Below are 27,203 nucleotides of genomic sequence, written 5' to 3' on the forward strand. Positions count from 1 at the left end.
ATTTTTAAATCACCGACTTTCAAGTTTTTGAATTTTTAGGTTTGTGAATTTTTAAATTTTCGAATTTTATAATTCAGAGGTTCATAAATTATCAAATTTCTAAATTTGTTACAGTCGAGATTATTAGTTTCAAATCTCTGCATATCCAATATTTCAAATTTTTTTATTGTCTAATTTCTTATATTCGCAAGTTTCTAAATCCGCACATTCCTAAATTCTTTCAGATTCCGAAGCTTTTAAATTCAATAAATTTCCAAATTTCTAAATCTTTAAACTTTTTAAGTTCTTGTATCCCCAGATTCTTAAATTTCTTGACCTTCAAATCCTTAGACACCCTTAGATTTCCACATTTCATCTTCATCGAATTTCTAGATTGTCAAATCATTAAGTTTCCATATTCTCAAATTCTAAAATCTCTAAATTCCAAAATCCAAGATTACAATTAATCTCCACATTTTTAGATCATCAAAAATCTCTAAACATTAGCAAGTGGATAGTCTTTTCCTTTTAGTTGAAATATACGAATGTATAGATTAAAAATTTTTACCGTTTGGAAATTTGGGAGTTTAGTAATTTGAATATTTGGGACATTTTAGGATTTATGAAATGGAGAATTTAAAAATTTGATGATTTGGGACTTCGAACATATTTTCTCCAGGAAAATTGGATTTACTCTCAACTGTACCTAAATTCAGAATACATATCACCTAATCGGCAATATTAAGACCAATCATTGAGCATTAGAAAGTGTGTAATGATTGACAAAAGATTTGGTGTAATAATAGGTACTTTCAACAATCATAAGTGTTTGAAGTTTATGACATTTGCTCTCTACCAAGTATAATTTAAAGCTGCATCATTCCGATAATTCCATCATAGTTACCTTTAACGAATATGCACAATCGAATAATTCATCAAATTTGTTGAACAAGATCACTAGAGTAATGACAATGGTCCATCCCGTAGCAAATTTCTTTGTTTGCAAAACACACGCAAAGAATCGTTCGTCGTTAACGTCCATTATTCTTTGCGAAGTATATTTAGCCTCATCCTCATTGTAAGGCGTGCTCGCACAAGAAACAAATCCAGGATTAATTACGTAAAGCACGCGAAACATGTGGTATTTTAATGGCGACGCTCAACCCCCAGGATTTATGGTGATCCGTGACGTACGACGAAGAACACGGACTCTTCACGCGTGAACTCATTTCGACGCTGTTAAACGATTCGTTCAAATCTCCCGCGAACGGTTCACAATGTAGGAGCGTAGTAACTTCTAATTACGAGCTCCGCCCTATGAAACACTTGGCTCATTACCTTCAAATTCTCGGTATCATCAGTCTTAGTCGCAACTCGCCAACCTATCTTGCTGTTCTGGCTTCCTTCTCACTTCCTAGTCAGAAGACTTATTGGTGTATCTTCGTAAATGCGAGCTCATCTTTTTTCATCGCTCTGGATATCTGGATGTTAATTTTCATTTTTAAATTTACTGATTTCCTTGAAATCGACTAATTGTGATCTCTGAAATCTATGGTTGCTTATGGAAATCGTTCTATGTAAATTTTTAAGTTTATAGTGAATATTTAGTGCAATAATTATACTTACACTAAAGTGACACCATAATTTCAACTTGCATGTACATATTAAGAAAAAATCCTGATGGTCAATAATCAGGTCAAGTATAATGTTCATTAATAATTTGACTAGGTTCAATGTTGTACTTGTAAATTGACTGACTTATTTCTTATTTACTTTTTACTATATTTCCTCTAGAAACCTGAATAAACAAACACTCCTTGATAGACATCATGCACAAATCTGGATATATTAAGAAGAAATACATTCAATCACATTTTTACATGTCCTATAATGAGATCATTTATCTGAGCACTTAGGAAACACGAGACGATGCTCATGAATATTAGAAGCGGTATATTAATATTATCAGAAGATGAAACCAACTATCCCGCAAACGCGGTGAAATTAACCTAACCCGACCGAAATCACGTTTATCTCCTCTTGAAGAGCAGTCGATTATGGCGAGTGACATCTACCCTTTTGCACCAAAATGTACATCGTTACAATCAATGACACGGAGATCGCATCAAAGAGATTCATCTTGCCAGGTAGACTCGTTTTCCCTCCGTTCTACCCGCCCTCTGTTTTCATCCCTTTCATCACGATCCGTCGAAATAGCATGGAGAATTTAGCGGTCTCGCTGGGGAAAAGGTGGAGAAAACGGATCTACGAGAGGGGTTCCGGCTGATGGCGGTAGACGAACGAAGTTAAGTAGATCGGGGAATTGAGGATCATTTTAATGCTTGGTTAAATTGCGTAATTGTGAGTGCTGGTTGCGAGAGCGAGTGAGACGGGAAACCAGAGAACGATATTCGACAGTGGATAGAGCGGACAAGGAATGAGAAGGGAAAGGAGTTTGGACCGGTTGAATCTTGGTTAGCTTCGTATTTACATGAGAAAGAGTCGGAGATTTATAACCCGTATTAAAGTTACTTTGGGTGAGCCAGAGAATGCAGTTACATCCCGATAACAGTAACCAGATAGCTACGTCTTTTCAGCGAATTTCTACGCCTTTATTGGTTTTACTCGGTTCCTCGGTATAATTAACTTATGATTTAAGATATCGTGTTTGCACAAGTGGGCAGAGAGTGGTGTGTGGATCCACAGGGTCATACACTCATGGGCTTTAAAGGGTAGTTTCTCAATTTGTAAATTCGGAAATTAGAAACTTTGAATATGTTTCTTGACTTTTAAAATTTTAGATCATGAATTTTATAATATCAAGTTTGACTCGTGACCTACATTATATTTCAAATGTGACAAGTCTAAATTTGCGCCATGATTGAGTTTTCAGTTCAACATTAATTATAATTTGTGCAATTTATTTCCATGCGATTTGTTTATCAGCTGCGTCAATCAGAACTAATTTTTCATAATTGCAATATCAATACGAATAAAAGTAGTTAAAATATTACATCTACTCCATATTCAGCTATTCATGACTATTCAAATTGTAACTGTACTTGAACATCAAATTGAAGTGACAAGTCAGATTCGTCAAAGCACAAATAGTAAAAAGTCACAAGATCCAAAATATACTTATTATTTCAGCTTTCTATATTTATCTTAACATCGTAAAAATAGTTATCCCTATAACTATTTTTTTAATAAAACAATCAGAGAAAGAATTGTACATCCATAGGTTAATGCAAGCATCTCCAAGATAAGTAATCAAATTTTCAATAACACAATTCATATAACATTTATATGTACATATATGCATGACGTGACAGTCAAGGAAAGAAACAGAGGAGGAATCTTTTCAGTCTTCCAATCAACTTCCACTCAAATCAGAAGTAATCTCGATTTACAGCCAGATCCAGCGAATTTTTGCGCGATTACTTCACCCTCATTGCCGGCGGACACTTATTACGCCGTAATTACGTTTGCCGTGTTTACACTGGAGTTGAATCTCGCAAGCGAACAAGAATAGAGAGAGACAGAAAGGGGAGAGGGCTGAAAAAAGAAGAGCCGTGTAATTTACAAGCGCACCCATAGGAATGCAGCGTGTTGTTTTTCACGGGGGACGTAAACGAGGGTTCCTCGGAGCTCGAAGAATCTTACGCGTGCAATAAACTGCCCTGCTCTCCGCGTGTCGTGGCACGGGGCTGCAAGAGTGCCACGGCGAAATTCACGTCGCGTCTTATGAACCCTGTAAACCGACTGGGAGCGACGCTTTAGAGGTCCACCGGCTGCCCCGCGGAAACAAAACACTGCCATAAAGTATCACGGAGGCAGAGCCCGGGTGGAGAGCACGTAGGCCTTTATAAATTTCCCTTGAACTCGTCCCGCTCGCGCCAGGGATACTCTCCTAGTTTTTCAAGTATTCTCGGCACGTGCTGTTCCATGCCCTTTTTTTTCTTGACGATGGGGGAAATGCATTTACGTACACTCCCGCTCACTGAAGTAGTGTAGGACTCAATATAGGTGTAATGCAGTGCGTAATACTCACTAAAACCCCTACCGGATTGGCAGTATTCCCCCGGTTACCGAACTGTTTCCAGTTTTGACCAATCCGAAGGCTCACGCTTCTATGAGGGGTCAATTGATGAAGTGCGTGTCATACCACATGTGTTGCAACATGTTTAAGAACGTGGCTTTGCAACATGTGTCTCTGCAATATGTCCCTGCAACATGTCTCGCAACATGTCTAAGAATGTGGCCCTGCAACATGTGTCGCATGTCTCTGCACTATGTCTCTGCTATGTGTCCCTGCAACATGTCTTGCCACATGTTTAGCAATTTGCCTAGCAATATGTCTAACAACCAGCCTAACAGCTTATTTAGCAACATGCCTAGAAACATATCTAGTCTGCTTAACAATCTGTCTAGCAACTTGTCTTTTCTTAAAATATGGAACGCTGTACGATTCTGCAAATTACCATTGCGCAGGTGCCATGCTAATTTTCTCTAGATTGTTCCAATTTTATTGTACTAATCTGATTCTATTTTGAATTAATGGAACTAAAAAAAGTTTGATATAATCTTACTTGATTCATGTTAAGCAAACATAATACATTTGAATGATCACATATAGCTAATCTAATTTAACTTTATTTTTCCTATTCTATCAAAATCAGACAGGTTTGAATGATAAAATATAATTTAATACAACATATGAACAAGTCTGAACTACATATGCTGGCTTAAGTTGAGCTGTTCTATTACACCTTTCTTTTACCGAACTATTTATGAGAACTTGTGCTGTTCCCTGCCCAGCGCACAGAAACACAGTGCTGCTTCGTGCTTGTTCCAGCTGGCAGCCCTTTTTTTCAAGGGTCGTGTTCGCAGACAATCGCCACTCGAAAGGAACCTAGGCGAGAGAGCTCGGCTGAAGTTCATCCTATTCTTCGAGGAAGGACAGCTCGTCGATCCCCGATCCTTGGCCGGCTGAAGGATAGCTGCTGCTCGAACCCGAATGATCCGTTTCCCCATTGTCCACGGATGACATTGTTATCGATGATATCGAGATTAGAGGTTGGCTGATGAATTCAGAGCGTCCTCCCGGGACCGTGTTCCCTTTTCTTTCATTTTCTTGCGAACGACCGATGGGGTGTCTCGCCCGGTCTACTCATGGACCGTGGAGAAGACCGACCCGACGGATTAGACTCGTTACGTCGATACGTTAAGTCGAAGAACGCGTCGTTAAGGACCAGCGAATCCTGGGAGGGGAAAACTACTTCGGAGACTGGGGACGATTGTTCCAGGCCAATCCGTCTTCCGGAGTGTCCTTCGTCCCTTTTCATGGTTACAAGCGGGACCTGGGATTCTCTTTTTTTCCGAGAACTTTACTGATCTATTCTTGGGGATAAATGCGACTACCGGCGATTCGTAATCGGACGCTGGTGTAGATTTATCGGTGAGGGGCAGCTTGACTCTCTGTGTTCTATTTCTGCGAGGAATAATGGATGGCGAGAGAAATTTGTTATCTAGCATTCTGGATATAGTTACAATTTCTTATACGTATAATGCAGTATTATGAGTGCATTATACGTCCAGATTTTTATACATATGTACTATAAGAAATATAAATTTTATAAAATTTTATAATAATTGAGAACTGATTTTTGTGTGGAATTAAAATAATTTAGTTACTTTCAGTAATTTCACAGTATCATTTCAATATTGACAATTATGAATATTACTATAAAAATAACTCAAATACTCGATGTAAGCACGATCAAAGTTTTCTTTAATTTCTGTGGCCGATAAAAATTGATTTTGGAAGCACAGCTTTTAGTGCATCGTTGAAGTTCAACGATCTGTCAATATTTGGCTAGTCTTCAAAATAAAAATTTTCACATCGAAATTTTGAAAACAATCTTTAAATTCTATTACCCCTTGAATAATTCATTGCACAATTTTGTCGCAGCTACGGTTGCAATTCTACCATTTTGAAATATACTGCGTGCAATATCTTAGATGGAGTCTAAACGATGTATATTTAAGCACCCGAAGTTCAAAAAACTCATATTAGTTCCTACGACTTTACCCTATAGTTATATTGTACGTGGAATATAATTACGCAGAATACAAAATGGAAATTATGCAGCGGTCTAACATTTCCCTTTAAACGCGATAATTTGATCTCACAGGTATCACTACACTAAAAAAAGCAAACTCATTCTTATTCCCGAAGAGAGATCCTTCAACGTTTCCGTTTGACACGTACCATTTTCGTTATCTAGCAGTCGGTCTGCCCTATACCCTTTCACGTCTCCTTCAACGAATAGCACTTTATTTGCATTTTCCAGCAGGTATCGCGTCGTTAACACTCTCTGACCACAGCGGCTTTCTTAAAGAGATTTTTATCGACATCCGCATTTTCCATTTCACCTGGAATAATGCCGAGCGATCCGTATCAATACCATCAACCATAATTTCCCGTTCGTGCTACCAACCTCATAAATCATTCGTCTGGACAAATTGTCCATCTGAAATTCTTCCTATGCTTGAGACGATTCGGGAGGAAACGATGGCAAGTGACTCGTCAAACCTTTCGGTCGATTCTTCCGTCAAGTTAAGATTATAAATTAATCGCTTCAAGACAAATCATCGCGATTTTGCGCCGATAAACACCATGTACAACGTTGGATTTATAAGTCAGATTAGGAGAGTTTAGGACCGATACGTAATTAAATGAATAGACGTTGAATAGCTACTCCTTTACAGTCCGTGCGTTATACATATCGCTATGTGTTGTGTTGCAACGCGTTATATTACCACGCATTGTATAACTACACATGCTATATTACCACACGTTAAAACTCAACATGTTGCATAATTACGCGTTGTGTCATAAATCAGATAAATTCCTCGCATTATATTGCCATTTATTGTATCGCTATGCGTTACATAACTACACACGTTATATTGCCACACATTATAACTCGACGTGTTGCGTAGCTGCGCGTTGTGTCGCAAATCAGAAAAATTCCTCGCATTATATTGCCATGTATTGTATAATTTCACGTTATTTTGCCATGAGTTATACTGCTACTCGTTAAACCTCGGTCGTATAGCAGCGCGTTACGTCATTAAAATTCTTTATGTTATATTACCACCCGTCGTACGACCACGCATTGCATCACCATAAATTAAAACACGCGTTGTACAGCAGCGCGTAAAGATTCAATGCGTCATACTGCGATGCATTGTATAGCTACTTGTCAGCTGATACTTGTAGTCACATTTATAGTCTCGGGTGCGAGTTCTATCTTGCATATGAAAAAGCTAATGAATAAAGAAATAAAGTAATGGAATAAAACAGATTAAAATGTGCAAAGTGGAATAAATTTAACCAAGTAGAATTTATACCGGGTATAACAGTACCCATGTGGTAAGTTGGAAGAATTTTATTGCACGTACGTGTCCGTATAATTGGAGCACTTTTTCAGTCATTATCGCTATAGTGAAAGGGTTAAACAGAGAGTAGAGTATGTTCACTAAAAGTTTGCCAAGTTGTGGGATGTAACGGTTACCCTGTGGTTGCACGCGGCCGTTTCGCATTTACATGCGATTAGTCGATACACATGGTAGAGTGTTTTAAGAGAAAGAACCCCCTATTTTTGGAGACCATATCATTAATTCAACCTACCATTTATTCTAGTTGTTAATTCTCTTCATTCACGAAATTTTACAGAATAAAATAAAATGATTACACAAAAAGTTTTTAATAGGATCTCTTATTTCTTCCGTCCCCAATACACATATATGTATTTTTAAAGATAAATATAGTACTAAATATTTGTACGTATAACTTGTAGTTATGTTATACAAATTAATCACAATTATATATTAATTAAATATTCATTATTCTGCCGTCGATAATACTTGCTTGATATACGAAGTGCGATCATTAAGTTCCCGGACTGTGTCTGCTGTGACCAAACGGTTCACACAATTGACATGCGCTCGCAGAACATATGAATAACAATCTTCAAGACAAATAACACGAAGTTTGGAAGCGATATGTTCATTAAATCGTGTGTTATACAATTTTATAGTAGCATACACGCGCGCTCCGCTGCGAAATTACGATGAACTCCAAATTGGAACAAAGAGCTAACATTAAATTCTGTGTGAGACTCGGGAAATCGGCGACCGAAACGTACGCAATGTTAAAACAGGCTTACGGGAATGAAGCAATGGGTCGGACGAGCTGTTTTGAGTGGCATTCGCGATTAAAAAATGGTAGGACATCTTTGGAAGACGACGAGAGATCCGGGCGGCCACTCACGTGCAACACTTCCGAAAACGTGGAAAAAATTCGGGCAATTGTGCATGAAGATCGACGCATCACTATCAAACAAATTTCCGATATCATGATGATGTCATTTGGGGAGGTACAAATGATCTTGACCGACAGTGTTTGGATAACCCGGAACTCTTAACAAAGATCATTACCGGTGATGAAAGTTGGATTTACGGGTATGATCCTGAGACTAAACAGCAATCTTCGCAGTGGAAAAGCCCTCAATCTCCACGACCGAAGAAGGCGAGACAGGTCAGAAGCTCAACAAAGAGCATGATCATTGTTTTTTTCGATATTCATAGGATTGTGCACCGCGAATTTGTTTCCACGGGTCAAACAGTGACTGGTGCTTTTTATTGTGACGATTTGAGACGTCTCAAGGAGGACATTCGTCGGAAACGACCACAACTGTGGGCAAAGAGGAATTGGGTGCTTCAAGACGACAACGCGCCAGCACACAGAGCACTCGTAACACAAGAGTTTTGTGTACGAAATAACATGATCGTCCTTCCTCACCCTCCATACTCGCCAGATTTGGCACCCTGTGACTTCTTTTTGTTCCCCAAAATGAAATTGAAGCTAAAGGATCAGCGGTTTGACACGGTGGACGAGATTCAACGCGAATCGCAGGAGGTGCTCGGCACGCTTCAAGAAGAAGACTTTCAGGAAGTTTTTCAAAAATGGCAGGATGTGAAGAGTTCAAAATTATTAAGGGTATCCTTTTTCTACATAGGTTGCAGTATTGTCCTGAACGGTACAAATGTTGATACTCGGTTAGAATCGTTCAGAAATTGCTGGGAAACAACATTACCGTTGAAAGCAGCGAGGAAGAGTAATCATTAGGTAGATTATTCGTTGCTATTGTTTCAGAAAACTTGTCGCTACGTTCGACGAAATGATTATCGGAAGTTGAAGGGATTAAGAGAGATAAATTCTTCGTCACATTGTGTTCGCAACAACTCTACGTTTGCTGAAATGGTATCTGATGTCTCGTTTAAATGGAGATTCATTGTCTGCACTGTCTCTTTCATTTCCCGCTCTTCTTGCATAAAATGTCCTTTGAACTCCGACGTTTTTCCTATATTTCTTGGCATAAATAACGGATATTCGTGAAAAATACATGTTTGCGCAAATTGTGGCCAATTATCCGGCCAATGTGCTCCGTAAACGTCCTCGTGAAGACTATCCATTATGAGGCAGAATTGTTAAATTATTCCTCTGTTAAATTAGCTAAACATCGTTTCACAAATACTTAGCGTGATTAACAAGAGAAGACTGTTAGTATTTCTTAAGTAACTCGATATAATTAAAGAATAAACTACTATTGAATAAACTGATACAAACGTACTGTGAAAAATGTACGGTATTATTCGAATAAAATCATAGAAAAAAGTTTATTAACATTTTAATTACACAATATAGAAATATCATTATTTTGGTTAATTTATAATTGTAACGTATGATTTTTGACATACAAAAATATTTAAATAAAATTCTTTAAAGTATTTACAAAATGAATAATAACTAAATTCACACTAACAAAATAACTTACCAATGTTTTATAACTTCAAAGTGAAATGAAAATTACATGCGAGTTACAACAGATTAAATTTGTAAAAGAGAGAAGAAATTTTTGTACCCTTCTTCATGAATACTCTCTATGAACTTAACAATAGAACTATTGAACAAATTTTAACAAATAAATTATATAGAGTATAAACAAATATATATAACAAGAAATTAACATATTTGTAACATAGTGTTACAAATTTTAAAAGATACAAAAAGAATCCACAATTACGAAAGACAAAAAATGTTTTTAATAATTTTATCAATTTTTGGTATTCATTTCTCGCAGAATATAAGAACATATACATTAGTTCATATAGAATGTAAAAAATGCAACGAGGTGTTAAACAGCGAGTTTCAATCCAGTCAGTCTGATCACCGTTATCGACATCTCAGCCCTACCGCAAGTATCAATAATAAATCACCCAGCCCGATATTTTTGATCGAACTTCGGCAAACTTGTGCATACCAGGTTCAAGCACGATAACAGGATAATTCCATCGAATCGCATTAAATTTGAACTCGTTCCGTTATCTGAATAGTTTCGGCGGTCAGATGGTAATTTCACGGCCGTGTCATTCGGGTTCCGTTTGCCGCATATTTGCGTTCACGCTTTACGAGCACGTGAAGCCAGATAAAAATCGGCCTCGTAGAAAACCGAAGGGAATAATAAGAGTTATGTTCGTGGGAGTGGTCGCAACGTTTTAATTATCACGCTGGCGGTCGATGTAACCCGTTTTGTGCTCGCGCGAATTTATCAAACGCCATTTAATCGGATCAAACGGCGCGCTCGTCCCACCCTTTTTCCATCCCCCTTCTGCCGCCCTTCGACCTCGCTCGGAAAACAAAAGTCGAATATTCGCGACAGCTAGGGTTTGGTTTGCACGCCGGCAATCGCTCGCAAAGTCACCCCTTTTACACGTTTCACCCTCACCCCTATCTGCTTCACCCTATCTCTGTCATCCCTTTAACCTTCAACATTTTCTCTTCCATCACGTTCGCCGTCTCTACCTTTTCTCGCTACCTGGCCACACCATTTCTTCCCTTTGTTTTTTCCCTTCCACCCTCGTTGCTCGAACTAGACCTCGTCGTTTAAACGTTGCAGCATTGTGGCGTCCATTGTCGCGACGTCGAACGTTGCGGCCGACCAGCACAATGCAAATGACGGTGGAAAAAAATGAAGTTCCCGTTCAGAGAAGAAAGAACGAACAAACGAGCGACACAGGATGCGCCGTGTTACTACTGTGTGTCTCTAAACGGTTTACGGCTGTTATTTCGTGGGAAAAGTGTAAACAGAGATGTGGCACAGCTCGCTATATGGAAATGGTTCCACCGAGAACGATGAACTTATTCTGATATGAAACGAATGTGGATTAACGATGTAGATGTTTATGGATTAAATAGGACATTTGAAAGTTTGCGTGATGGCCTATAAAAATGCGGAGTTGTAATTAAATGAAACGTGAGCTATTGTTTTTGATAGCGTATGTTCTATTTTAAGAAATTAGTGAGTTTATAGGTAAGCACGTATGTATAATAAAGTTGTTCTTTTTACGTTTGCGAATTAATGTAATTGCTGACGTAAGGTGAGTCTGGTATATGTATGAACTGACATACATATAGTTTGAAGGACATATGATATTTTGTATGGCTTGCATTGGCAATTTTGATATTTGCAAATTTAAAATTTTTTAATTTCAAAGTTTCCAAACTTCTAATGACTCAAATTTTTAAATGCTAATTTTCCAACATTTGAAATTTCCAAGTACATTTCGAATTATACAATTATTTAAAACATTAAATACTATTTTACACTTTATACACTATTTCAAATTTTAAGAGCGTTTTTACCGTAATTATTTTGCCACCTAAAGCTTAACTTACATATAAGATTATTTCGACGTTATTTCAAACATTAAATACATTTTTCTCATAATTATTTTGTCATTTGAGGCTAAATTTGCAGATATGTTCATTAAACACATAACATTATTATTACACTAAAGTTTACTTCCATTTTATCACTGATTGCTATATCATCTACACATGACGTTCAAATTTCCAAACAAATCTGTCATCTATATTATTCATTCACTTTTACAATTTATTCATTTACCTAATTGAAAATACTTGTATTAATTACTCAGAACTATAAACAACAAATGTAACAAAATTTAACGAAAATATTTTATACAATTTGTCGAAAATAAAAATACTATCCACTCAAACATTCACCCATTTCAATGTGACAGTCCATGTTAAACACATTATTCTCATAATTACAATAGTTAACCATTTTATATCAAGGCTATGTGTAAGTTTATTTTCACTATATGATTATCATCATATTCGTCGACATACATGGTAAACAAATTGGAAGTTTCCCCGGCTAGATCAGGTGGAATCAAATACGACGGATCGTCGAACAAACTCGACGTCGCGAACGGCTCTGAATAAATCTTCGATCGAACCGGTGCGCGGAAACCGTCCAGGGGAATAAAAGAATGACCAAGGTAGACTAGTTGAAATATATTTTCGCTGATTCACCGTCAACGCTGGTTGTCTAGTGCTTCGAGAGCTGGTCGGCTGGCTCTCTCACGCTGTTTTTCCGCATTGCCGACGAGGGCGAACAGCGTGGACGAGCACAAAAGTTGCTGGAAAAACTTTCCGACCGTGGGCCAAATGCAGACTATCTGGAATCGCTGGTGCTGCTAGATAGGAGTTTCAGCCACTCTGAAGAGGGTGAGGGATGACCGAAGAGAGAGTGGCCGTGGAATTGCGGCCCGCATAGCGGAGTCAAAGGCGCGTGCTGTGCTTTCGGATCCTCCTGCTCGACTATCGCCTTTGTACGTTTGAGGTTTCGTGGCCAGTAAAAACTGCGGGCGAATCGAGGGCCTGAAGTAAAGGGTGGCAACGGAGTGGCGAAAGGTAGCGGTTCGAGGGCTGGTCAGGTCACGAGGAAACATTTCGTATGTTTCGTGAAACCGGTAGGGTCAAACACTGGTCGGCTTAGATCCGCAGTGGACCGCGATTTTGTGGCACAACGGCAGGAACAGCCGGACGGAAAATCGAGCAAGAATGTACGGGGATGATCCGGTAAAAACATCGGAACCTGTTGGAACGCAATTCGAAATGTCCCGTCCACTGTGGCGAAGAGTTTTTGGTTCAATTGATCGGGAAAACAGTTTTTTTCTCTTGATAGCTATTGGATATGGTTGTTTTAGAAAATGCGCCGCCGGGACGAGGTTGCATGTGGTGCATGTGGCATGCGCTCGCGGCCATTGATGGTCAGTGAATTTCCCACTTTGCTATTTTTTTTATTTAAAATATTTTTTCTATACTTCTGTATTTCTACATTACATTTCAAATTTTTCATGTTTCTACTTCTCCAGATTTATAAATTTGAATTACTCTAGATTAGTAGGTGCATCTCTACATTTTAACATGTAAAATAACTATCTTTTCTGATTTTTAAATTTGACATTGTTAGAACTAGTTACAAAACTAGTTACATAACTAGTTATTGAACTAGTTCTTGAATTATAAGTCATCCTGTACTTTTCAATCTTCTGATTGCAAAGAGACAGGATTCGTATCTATAAATTCAAAGTGTACTCAGGTACGAAAACTCAGATATCATCTTCAAGTACATTAGCTTCAGATCGCGAGATCGAGCCAATAATTTAAACTTTAATTTCCATTCTTCTCGTCGACTTCCAACAAACTCGGTTCTCTGAAAAACTTGCGGCCGAACTTTTCATCAGTCCGCCTGTGAAGAAGAACGTGACCTACTCTGTTCAGCGGAGGAAACGAGTCCTATAAAATGTTCCTAAGAAATTAACCCTTTGCATTCGAGGGTACTTTGGCTATTTATAAGTAGCAACTAAAACTTCCTAGTTAAAAAATTCCAAGAATTCTTTCGAAGTTACTATTTCTCTATTATCAACTCTTAGCCAACCAAATGGGAAAATCTTCCCGCTTTAACATTTTAAGCTACAATTTTCTAGTTAGTTGCGTCACTACGTATAAACGTTAACTATTGCTACAGTGTTCAGATAAATAACAAAAGTTAAAATGTTAGACACTTAGAGACACTTCATTGTGCAGATTACAATTCGAATTAATCGTAAAATTTATATATAGGAAGAATCCGACTATTGTTAGTTACATTTGAATTGCATTTGATCTTTGAACTGCAAATTGCAAGTTGCATTTGATTACAAAATAACTGAACGTGATTTATTCTTGTTTCAAAATAATGTGTCACATATGACGTACTCTGCCGTGCAGCTCATACTGCAACTATTAGGTTTATCACATGTGAACAATAGAGTGAATCACACGTGGCACGCTGTTTCAAAACAAGGTGTTTATTTTTACCCCTAAATAAGCCTAATAGTTTATCATATGAAAGAAGTTGTTTTTCAACCACAATGAGTCGTTTTGTAAAACAAGTGTTATTTAATTAATATCTAAATCAACTTCTCTTACGCAAAACAACATGAATAGCATTATGTTTGAATATCAATGTGAATAACTTTGAATTTAAAGGCAAAGAAAAGCGGATAGTGTTATTGCACAAGATGGGGCAGGATCATTCATCAAGGAGAAGTTTTCGAGTATTCTGGACACGAAACAGCTGGCAGAATTTGACGCGATGCAACCCAGTTCCTTTAAGTTTCGAGGACACTCGTAGCGAGCGGTTCGAAACTAAGTCGAAGCGTACGAATCGCATCGCGAGCCCGGTCTGCTTTGATTTACTGCGACGGGAAACACAAACAGCAAAGTGCGGGAAGAAAAATAGCGGCAAGCGAAAGGCGGGTGAGCATCGGCAAGAAACTGACAGAAATAGAACGATATCGACTGGTATCAGAGCAGACCGAGGCGATGCTCAAAAGCTTGAGAACTGGAACAGAGGAGCGATGTGGCGCGAGAGGATCGGTGCCGGGTCACGGGCGGATACGAAGGATTCCTTCGTTCGAAGCCATCTCGAAGGTGGTTACATTAAGTTGCACAGCCCTCGCTGCATCCACATGTTTCCGCAATATCCACACGATGGGTTAGGGGTGGCGGTTAGGCCACCGACACGGAATCCAGGTTCCTGGAACACGATTGTTGCATTATTCGAGGGACGCGGCTTTCGAACTTGCGGCGTCGGGTTTGCGACGCCCTCGTTCCGCTACGAAACCGCCATGAAAGAATTAACCTCTTGAATACACGTCAACCAGCACTGGCTTTTAGTCGTTACCGCTGTTCTGCTTTCGCAGCTTCTTGCTCTTTTTCATCTTCTTACCCTTTTCCTGCTCTTTCGTTTCTGCGAAACCCCCTTTTTCTAAGCGTTTTTCGTCATTTCCCGCGCTCGAGAAATTGCGAGAAGAGGCTGCGAATTCTTTCCGTTTCGCGGCTCGTGGATACCGATCTGAGAAACAATTAACAGACTCGTACTTTGCGATCTTTTTTCACTACATTTTCTGTTACTTTATTTCCTGTTGTATTAATTGGTAGCATAATTAAATTCTTCTTCTCGATTGCACGATTGTATTTTTGTTCTCTTCAACTGCTTGCAATTTATTTATTTTAAAAAGTTTCGAATTTTGTAAATTTTTGAATTTAAGAATTTATAAACTTTAAATATTATAAACCAATTATGTGGTATCGAGAAATTACCATTACCATTGTATTACTAATTCCGTTCATAGTGGCAGATGTGTAAACCCCTAAGTTTATTCATCTATTATAAGAAAACAATTTCGAAACATCTGAAAACATAAAATTGCTTCGAAGCTCGATATAGTATTTGAAAGCATCAACTGCAGCATCGTTTGGCCTGTAGGAAGCTTTTCCAGTTGGCAGGAAACGATTAACCGCGACGAATGTACTATCGCGATTCTTCCCCTTTTCCCTTTTTCCATGGAAAAGCGAGGAAGAGGAAACTATGCAAACTTGAGCGCGTTCGCGTGCAGCAGTTTTAATTTCCAACGTATATTTAAACTCCTTAAGCCGGCTGTTTTTGCGTGCGTTGCTGTTCGGTCGCATCGCCAACCCACCGGCATTTTCCTTTTTCTCCTCTTTCGCTCGTGTTTGCCCACTTTGGCCCGCGGCGAGCAACAGACAAACTCCTCCATACGGAAAAGGAAACTTCCGTCCTGTCGGCGGAAATGAAACGTCGAGGTTCGGCAACCTCCCGGCGTAAACGCTACTGTTCTCCTCTTCCTGCTGGAATTCTGCTTGTTCGCTCAAAACTGTTCCCCTTCTCCCATTTTCGATTCACCGCTCCGCGACGATGCGGCAACGTCGTCCGTTAAAGAAAGAGAGATAGAGAATGCGACGTATAAATTGCCGAGGATATTATTATTCGTTCGAGGATGTTTCGAGCAAAGTTTCAACGTTGAGTTTCGCGGATGGTGGGTATTTTACATTGACTCACATTTGTTGATGTGCTTCTTAACACTAGATTTACCCGATGAAATGACCGATCTTAGATTTCTTATTTTTAAGTACGAAAATTATTAAGAAGCTTCTGTCAAAATGTATGTTCACCTTCATCATGACACAGAATTGTGCAAGCTTGTCAACGTATTATTTAGATATTTCTATAGTTTAGTTTTAGTTTAACTATAAGTGATCATTGACCGGGAGTCTATGGTTAGTATTAATGTTTACAGTATATAAAGTAATCATTCTGTTACTTTACACTAATAACTACGGGAGAAATTTCTATACTCTTAAATTCCTATATCCCTATATTCCTGTACCGCTAGATTTCTATACCTTTAGATTCCTATAACTCTAGATTCCTATATCTTTATATTCCTATACTCCTACATATTGCCATACCCCTAGATTCTTATAAGCCTATATTCCTATTACCCTAGATTTCTATATCCCTAGATTCCTACACCCCTAGATTCCTATATCCTTAGATTCCAATACCCCTGGATTTCTATACCCCTAAATTGTCATATCCCTACATTTCGATACCCCTAGATTCCTATATCCCTAAATTCTTATATCCTTAAATTGCTATATCCTTCAATTTCTATGTCCTAAACTATATTCCTACGCTTTTCTACCCCTACAATCCTATATTTCTAGATCCGTAGAGGAAAAAGGCAGCAAGAGCTATCCTTGGTACCTAATATTTTATTTCGGTGTATCCTTAGTTATGCGAGGACCCTGTGCTTCAACTTACTGAGCGTAATTGTGAATCCAGCTCTGAATACTCAGCTCGGGCTCGTTAGTTTCGTTTGAATAATGATGAACAGCACTTTGACTCGTGACTAGCGGATGTTTTCAAACGGACGCTCAGCAACGACTCAAAATAGGCACACGATGAGAGAGCATCCTCGTTTGTTTCGGTAGTCGTGCATATATCTTTATGCCGCGCCTGGTACAACCGGAAAGTGGTTATTGAGACACACTTATAACGATATATCACTTCTGTTTTTCTTTCTCTTCTGAATTGAAAACATACCGACAAGCAATTAATTAAAATGAACGGCAGAAAATATATGGGAATATTAACTAAGAGACAGACTGAGGCAATAGCACTTTACTGGACGAATCTATAATTCTTCGATAAAAATATTTTTGGTTACTAGGAAAATAGTTGAACAGTTCATTGAACTTACTAACAAATTTGTGATAGTTAAATTGTTCCTTTAACCTTCCATTTCATTCTGTAAGAAATATCGGTCTTAATTTTGTATTATATTCTATACACAATATTTTATTATTGTTAGATTCCGATTTATTAATCAGATTTACAATAAGCACTTAGGGTCAAGCTGCGATTCAATTTCTGTTTAAACTTGAGTATATCGATGACAATGTTACATAGTGGGAATGACGAAAAGGACCAATAGGGATTGTCGGATATCGAGGAGTCAGGCGTATTATTCAGAGTCAGTGAGTAAGGGTTTAAGGGTGACTAATTGTCTACGGAAAGATGACGGGATTTAGTTTGGAACATAAAAATATTGATTATTCTAGAGTGATAAAGATACTGACTAATCTAAAGAAATAAAAATATTGATTAACCTAAAGCGATATCCAACATTATGCTTATATACAATATAATAAATATATAAAATATGAGATTGCAAAACACTTTGTTGCACATAATAGAAAATTTACTATAAAATTCTGTACTTTGTTCAATCGATATGAATCACAAATTTCCTAATTAAGAAATTTATTGCAAATGTATCTTGCTTTTCATGATTACAATTTTCTGTTGTTCCTTGTCAAAATGTTTCAAATTTGCAATATTGCATGATTTTTTATAAATCAGTTGTCTATATATTAATTTTGATAAATCAATTTCTTTAACAGAAAATATTTCTTATAATTCATTGAAGTTTACAAAAGCATTTTTTCAATGACAAAGCCATGCAATGAACAGTTAAACTCCTTGATCTGACAATCAATTATTTGACTGATGACTAAAACGACAAATATTGCTTGTATTAAAGGCTCAATTTTGGAATTCTTTTGCAATTTCATCACTCCATGTAAATATGCAGTAAATAACACAGGTGATGATATCTTGACACAAAAAAAGGATACATCTTTCGACTGAGAGAATGATATACAGCCCTCGTATTTCAAAACTACCAAGATTTATGAACTTTCATGATTTTGGAGATTATTAAAGTGGTAATAACTGCACGTTCGCAAATATATCAAAGTAAAGTGATTAATAACGGCGATTTGTTGATATCACGGGGTTAAAACGGTCTCGATTGCGTCTCATCTCGCAACATGCAGCCCCGAATCGAGGCAAGCAGGTCGAAACGAAGGTGAGAATGTCGGTCCTGGTGAAAATGTCTCGCAATGTCCGATAGATCGACCTTTGGCTCGCGTTTTCATTCACACTTCTGTTGAAACGTGCTAAATGTGATCATTGTAGATGAAACATTCACCCAGTTCTGGCTGAAAAAGAACTCACATCGATGCACTTTCAAATCTTTGCATCTTTATTGACCTTACATTTAATTCAATTAAACTCGAAATAGTTAAATATTTTATCAGCTTTGGTCAAGATTGACTTTTATTTGACTTTAAACCCTTCACTATAGCCGTCTCTGTTAGAAACCTTTCTGGTTTTTATATTAAACTAAATCAATATTTAAATTTCAATCAAATATTTAAACTTGTAAAAATTAATTGTCAACAGTACATTTCTTAATACATTTATCTTTAATTATCTATAACAACTACTACAGTCGAAAGTCTATAATAATATTAAAAATAATAGTGATGTACTGAAACAATTATAAGGTCTTTGACTACCTGATAAAGTAGTTGACAAGTTCCAAACTGAACGTCCACATAAGTGTAGACATCCTCCATATTAAATAACCTTGAATGGAAACAATCTGCATCAAGAACATATTAGTACCAAAATACTCTATGAAAACTTGTATTATCTATAAAATTGCGTCCTATAAACTTGAGTGATATAATACAAATTACTATGAAAGTTGTCCACTTTCATTTAACGATAAAATGTTATATGCTGTAATACTTGTAAGAGAAATCATGACATTGTTCGAGTTGTTTCACGAATTAGCCAGTCCATTGACCTAGCAACGTAACAAGAAATTCAAACAAAGGCTATAACTTTTTTTTATCATGCCGCACAAGGATTATCGGGGCTAATAGAGTAGGTTGCATCAGGCCACCAAGCCACGCCAAGTTTAGCAGCGTGGAATCCAGCCCAAACACGACCGAAATAAATGCTAATCGCGATTCTTAATCAACAGATCCCGGTCTCTATATATAAAGACCGTAATTCTATCGCTGCCAAATCACTTCGAGCCTTGTGGATTATTTAAGGTAAAGCCTGTCACCCCCCGGAGGCTTGCAAATTGATCGTTCGCTAGAAATCTCCATGATTTTCACGTTGCTTCGCACTCGCCAAACTAAATCTGGACGGCTGTGTAACGTTTCGTGAATCGACGATTTCTGCAAGCCCTTCAACAGCTTTCTGCAATTCTATTATTCAAGATGAATTTTAACACCTCGCAGGATTCGTTGGATGTTTGCTCTTTTAATGATGGGAACGTTGAACTTTATTCTCTTAATTAATGTACGTCATCGTTTAAGAGATGAAGTCGAATTGAAGCCATTCGGTCTTTCGTAGACACTTAATTTTAATTATGTATTCGAATGTTCTTCGTTATAAGTCATTTAAGATCGCATTTCAGCTACTTAAGATACTCGTATGTTTCTTTTATACACACTTCATTCGTATGTTACTTTAGTGAAATATTATCCCTAGAAACATCATTAACAAATGTTCCCATAGGACAGATATTTTAGAATTTGTACAATAAGAGTTCGATGCAAATCAGTTATTTGGAAACAATAAAATCAGTAAAATTGCAGTACTATGTATTAGCTTTATTTTAAAAATTAGTATTATATTATTCAAATATTTATTTCATATACAATGTGCAATCTGTAATACAAATAATTAGTAGTTTCATAGCGACGATTAAGCAAAAAAGGAAACCTGTCAAATATAATATTTAAATAACATTTTTATTGTGTAAATAAAATGAAATATATGGAAATTTTATAATACAGTTTATAATAAACATATTCCTATAATGCAATATACGAACTTAAATTTATCTTAATATCGATATTATAATATAAACATTAAAATCTATGTTTATTTGCGACAGTAAATAAAATAAATTAATTATAGAATTTAACTAATAATTAATACTGTTATAACTGTAGTACTATTCAGCGTACAGTATTCTTTATTTGTTACAATAATTAAGGACTTGTTTAATATCGATTTTTCTGCATCAATTATCATAAAAATTTATCAGGTGATAACGCTTTTTATAAATTTCAGAATTTATATTTTAAATAAAACATGTTAAAAAGTAGTATTATTTTTGATGCTTGATAATGACAGCTGTGATGTCTGATTGCAATCAATTAACATCGACCGAAATCGAGCGAGACCGACTGAAACCAACTGAAATCGACTGAAACCGACCAAAATAGATCTAAATTGATTGAAATCAATCTAAATCGACCAAAATCAACCGAAACTAGCCGAAATAAACCGAAGTCGACTGAAATCAATTGAAATCAACTGAAATAGATCTAAATCGACTGAAAACAACGGAAATCGATTTTAATCAATCAAAGTCGACAAAAATCGATCCAAATCGGCCAAAATGAATCGATATTTAGCTAAATTCACCGAAAGCAACCGAAGTCAACTGTAATTAATCGAAATTAACCGAGGTATCCTGGGATAAGCCGAAATTAACCGAAATCGATGTAAATCTACCGAAATTGATCTAAATCGTCTGAAATGGATTCAAATTGAAATAAATCGACCAAAATCGCAATAAATGGACCAACATCAGTAAAAATCGATCGATATCGACTGTTCAAGAAATGCGTGCAAATCGTGGTCGGAATATGACCAGCGAAGATGGACGTTGGAAATCGTTCATCAGCAACAGGACGAATCGTTTCATCATTGCCGTTAGAGCATTCTCGTTACACAGATATTAACGGATCGCGAATCACGTTGCACAAGTGTGCTTGGCATAGTTTCGTCTACGAACGATGCGAACGCGTTGAGTTCCCTCTGCTCGTGACGCGGCGAGTTCAGGCCTCCCCTTAGCTTCTAATTATACGTGATCTATGTTTGGACACCGGGCCGATACTTTCTGGCATTGACAGTACAGTTTCCCCTTTTCTTTCTCGTTGAACACGCGACGCGAATCGATTCGATTCGATTCGATTCGCACAAGTGAGTCGAGTCCGTCGAATCCAAATTCGATTCCTGGTTATTCGCGAATGGAAATTTATCTCGGACACACCGATTGTTCCCCCTGCGAATCAGCCATTTACTTGTGACCATGAGGGGAGACCGGATTCCACCGATTACGGTGATAAATTTCACTTGAATATTTGATGCCGGCAAATGGAAATGAAGGCTTCAGAGTTCAGTATATTGAACTCGACAAATTTTATATTGTGCTTTTTTCTTTGAGATCGCAAAAGATAATGTTTAGGTTACGTTGTGATCACTCAGTTTTTGGTGATCTTTATGTCTACATTGAATAAAATTCACTGCAGAAATTAAGTGCTTACATGACTTACAAAACCTTACAAACCTTCAGTAAATCTAAAATAATCTAATTATTTATAATTTTCGAGTATATTCAAGTTGTGTGTCACTATATTAACAGCAGTACCATATACTTAACTATTATCGAATTTGCAGTAACATCGAAAACATGAAATATCTTATCTTTCTATGTGTATATGATTTATTTTCCTTACAATCTTCTCACAAAAAGGAAACCAATTGCAAGTAAATTGAACCATACTACATAATAAATAATGTTATTATTAATTGTATTTTTAAGCAATACAAAAAATTCTTCGTTATTTTTCCTACATAAAAAACGTTCTAAATGTATATAACCAAAAAACTGTTTAAAAGTAGTGTTTAAAATATTAATAAGAGCGAAAGATATTTAGATATCCCATTTCAACTGAAACACCCAGTATATCGCAATACAACTCGAGCGATAGGAATGAAAATGTATGTTCATGGAGTATTGTTTCTGGATTACATCAACCTAAATACATGATGCAAAAGATCACGATTTTTTGTCCGAGGCCCTTGCGATACGGATATTGGCGTTAAGAAAAACAAAACTACTGAACTGATAGAAGATTAAGGAAAAAAGAGACGAGTCGAGTTGTACCCGTGCATAGATGTTCGAGTTAACCTCCGTTAACCCCGACTGTTCGGTCTCGTTGAATTCAATGTATCGGTGACGTCAAAACGTTGCTTTAATTCGAGCGTATCGGTACGGATGTCTGCATCCTCCATTAATGTCTGACGAAACGTAAAATTGGGCCTCTATTCATGGAGACCACCTTAATACGCCTATAAATCTATGGAAACGTCGTTGAATTATTAATGATATCAATAAATTAGAACGATTTGTTCATATCATTGATAATTGCTAACGATTTTTCATGGCTAGAAATTGAAACATTCGAACATAGAAATAGGAATTTCAATTTTGAGTTGGGAAAATTTGGTTTTACACATACAAATTGGAGTAACGTACATTTTTAGTGTAAAATATACATTCACAGATAACACGTACAATTTTAACATAAAACATGTATAGGATAATAATATAAAAACATACATAATACAAATTCATTTTGTTATATTTGAATTTTATACATCACTCGTGTGTTATGAAAGAATTACGAAAACGAGGAAAGCGAATCGTTATCATTCTCGTTCCTGTAATGAACAGTATTGATTATCAATAATTTAAAAGAAAAATTTTCTTGAATGCCCATTATGTCAAAATTGCATAAGAATGTCAATAACTGTAGTACGTGGAATTACTGTAAAATATAAAAATATAATAAAATATAATAAAATAATAAAAATTCTTAATTAATTCTCATCGAGAAAGGAAAGCTTAAAGAACTAAAAACATAGTCCCCATAAATTTTGCATAAAAATTAAATCGCATGGTTTTTGAAAATTCACGCTACTAATGTTAATCGATACAGCTTTTGCAATTATGCAGAGATGTATCAAGAACGTGGCAATTTAATAGAGCAACGAGCAGCGGTAGATGAAACGAGAGAGGAGGCCAGAATGAGTTGAAACGCAAATAAAAACGAAGCGCGCGCCAGTGAAATCGGATTAAGAAATCGAGCTGGATATTGCATTTTTGATCGGGTTCTGCCGGTCGAGTGGTTTCCGCGGCTCGTAACGGTCCGGGCTTTCCTATTGGATTGAATTATTAAATTCAATTTTTCGAGTACTGAGAGATTTGAATTATTAAGCCGGCCTTGGCGCCGGAGACTTTCTTTGCAATCGCTGCCGCCGCGCCGTATGCGCCCCTTTTTGTTCACCCCTCTTCCACCCCCGATCGTTCTACGGTCCTTCGTGTCGTCTAACCAACCCTTCGTACAGTCAAGAGCAAATCTCCTTTCTCTATGAAAAATATGGTGACCAAAGGCCTTTCATTCCATGATTTTTAGGGATTTCTGAGGACTTCATAATTTAGGGATGCATTAAGAATTTGGGTAGATAGGAAGTTGGAAATCTACAGAATTGGAGGCTTTTGGATTTGAGAATGTACGAATATGAAAATCTAGAAATTTGACGGTTTAGGAGTTTGCGAATGTAGAAGTTTAGATGTCTGGGGATTTGGGAATTTATGAACTTCGGAATTTAAAAAGGTAGGAATATAGACATTTGAGGATCTAGGAAATTGAGGACTTTAGGATTTAGAACTTTAAACATTAGGTCGAGAAACTTGTGAATCTAGAAATCTAGGAATTTATGAATTTGAAATCTTAGGAATATAAGGTTATCTATGTGGAATGGAGAGTCTAGGAGTTTGGAGACGTAGAAATTTGAATGTCTAGGAACTTTGGGGTTCAAAAATTGATAGACCCTGAAATTTCTCTAGGGTTTCTAGGAATTTGGGGATGAGAAAATAAAAAAATGTTGATATTTAGGTGTCTAGATATTTATGATTTTCCGTATTTGGAAATTTGAAAATTTTAACATTTAAATACTTGGAAATTTGGTAATGAATGAACCTGACAACTTTGAAATTTTATTTTTTAATTTTCAAGTTTTTACATCCCTAATTTTCCACATTTTGAAATCTCTCCATTTATTCCCAAATTTACAAATTCCCTATATTTTCAAATTTCCAAGTTTTCAAATATGTACTATAGCGGCACATGGTTCGCAGCGTTGGTAGAAATTAGCATTGACCGTTTACAGATGTTTAGGTGTAGGCAGTTAAGCCTACCCTAAAGTCTGTAAGCCGGCGAAATTATTTTATGTTTTTTTAGACGTGCGTAGCTCAATAGGCTATCCTACCATAAACGCTGCCAGCCATGCCCCGTTACGGTTGATTAGGCCACATGGCCAGCGCGGTCCGGAAGGACATTTTCGACTCTCAAGTTCTAATTTACAACACTCTTTCCCCCGTCGAAAATGGGAGGACTCTGCGAGAAAAATAACTCCACCCTCAACTGTGTAAGGAGTTACGCCTTCTCCGAAAAGTTTATATATACTGCGGAAAGGCGTCAAAACGGATAAACAGTCGAGCCTCCGATTCTGCATCATCGAATATTCTATACCAATTCCGTAACATTGTATTCTACATTCTGTAACATCACACATAGTTTCCATAGTTCACATTAAACACCTTACCTCTTGCAAACACAGTGTTGCGAGTTTTATTCACATCATACCTAACCTACCTCGCGACAGTACATTCAAAAATTTTCCAATTTCTCAATTTCTCAATTTCTCAATTTTCAATTTTCAATTTTCTTAAATTCGTAGTTACCAAATTATCAAATTCATAGATATTTACATACCCAAATTTTCAACTTTTCTGGTTTAAAAAGAGCTCCTGAGTTACAAAGTTTTGTTTTTTTGATTGATTCCTATATTCCTAGGCTCCTAGATTTCTAGATTCCTAGATTCCTAGATTCCTAGATTCCTAGATTCCTAGGTTCCTAGATTCCTAGATTCCTAGATTCCTAAATTCCTAGATTCCTAGATTCCTAGATTCCTAGATTTGTAGATTCCTAAATTCCAAATTCCTCAGAAACTTACGTTCCTAAACTTCAAGTTCCTAAATCCTTAAATCACTAAATCCACAAATTTCTATATCCTTAAGTTCCTATGTCCTAAAATTTCTAAACCGCCAAATCCCTGAATTTTCATAGTTGCAAATCTCTAAACTCTAGAATTGCGAAACACTTACGTTCTCAAATTCTTGGACTTCCAACTCTTTAGATACACATATTTCTATGTTCCATAATTCCTGATTTCCAAAGTTTCTAGATTATCAGAACCCTGGATTTCTATATCTGCAGATGCCCAAACTCCAAAATTCCTAAATACTTATGTAACCATAGTCCAATGTTTCACTAGATTCTTAAATCTTCAGATCCACCAATTCCTATTTCTGCACTAAAAATTTCTGTACTATCAAGTTCTCAGACTGCCATACTCCTAACTTTCAAATGTGCAAGCTGCCACATAACCAAGAACCCAAAAGAAACCTTCGTTAAAATGACTAAACCCTTAAATCCCTATATTCACAGATTCTGAGACTACTAAATCCCTAGTTACACAAATTTTAAAATTCCTAGAAATTTCTAAAAATCAACTCGTGAAACCACTTTCCCTTCGATTGCCGTATTTTCCCTAGGGATAGCAGATTTTCTCTCGACTGTACTACCATTTCAAAGCCGGTTACGGGGGTAATATTGTATCGTCCCGTTGAAAATGAAACCGCTAGATCGTAAGGGGAGAAACGAATCAGTGCGATCGTAGCGCGAACCATCGTCGATTTCTCGAGAATTTAAGCGAGACACTTGAGTATCGAAACGAACAGCTCTCGAATCTCTCCTCGACTTTTCGCAGGGCTAGAGTCTATCGGGTTCATTCACGGTGTTGGAAATCGAAAAACGCTTTACGCTCCAAACTGGATATTTCACGGACAGGACGAGCGTAATATCGGAGCCACAGAGATATCCTGCGGATGTCCTTCGTTTCTATTTCACCGGTTCTGTTCAATCGTGACGATCTACTTCACTGTATCGATAAAAATCGCCTACTCCTTCGTTTCTCTGACGTTTATTTGTTTTACGTTCATTTTATGCTGTCTTTCAAAACCTGAACATTCAATTCTCGCTTGTTTTATAAAAACTTTATGTACGTTATTTCGTAACGTGGTCACTGGTCATGAACTGTAAATAGTCATAAAATGATTTGTGATTGATGATTAGCTTTTAGAATAATTTGAATTGAATGGATGTTTTAACTCAATAATGTAATTGGTAAAATTGCTGAAAATACTTATTTTGTGATTAAAAATAAATAATGTGCTTATTCACAATGTTAATTAAATTGTGTAGACTCGAGTGCAATATTGGTTTCTTTTTTATAAGTATAGATACATAAACTTGCAGACTTTTTAATATTAAAGCTATCATATCTCCGAATTTTTAAGTCAATAAACATTCAAGTCTTAAATTTTTTAAATTACGTATTTTAATTTTCTGAAATTTCAAATTGCTCAGTGTTCAAATTTGCAAGTTCTGAAATTCTCCAAAAACGTTATCTAATGTCTACATTTCATTATCAGTCTGTTTAAGAAATTTTTTATACTATATTTGCAAAAATAAAGACACGTATGAAGCAATATTTATATATTTTTATTCATTTTTTCTTGTA

The 27,203-nt window shown here is 36.7% G+C and overlaps 1 protein-coding gene and 1 non-coding gene across 5 annotated transcripts in view; one reads left to right on the forward strand and one right to left on the reverse strand.

Moving 5' to 3' along the window:
- Rbp6 (RNA-binding protein 6) overlaps nucleotides 1-27,203 on the forward strand; it is a 1,376,067-nt gene that overhangs the window by 546,925 nt on the left and 801,939 nt on the right. The gene's annotated exons all lie outside the window — the stretch shown is intronic.
- Nucleotides 4,426-4,536, reverse strand: LOC143265555 (U6 spliceosomal RNA). Its single transcript, XR_013040190.1, has one exon. It is a non-coding gene; the product is annotated as a U6 spliceosomal RNA (small nuclear RNA).

The sequence above is a fragment of the Megachile rotundata genome, chromosome 12 (genome assembly GCF_050947335.1).
Source record: "Megachile rotundata isolate GNS110a chromosome 12, iyMegRotu1, whole genome shotgun sequence".
NCBI classification, from domain to species: domain Eukaryota; kingdom Metazoa; phylum Arthropoda; class Insecta; order Hymenoptera; family Megachilidae; genus Megachile; species Megachile rotundata.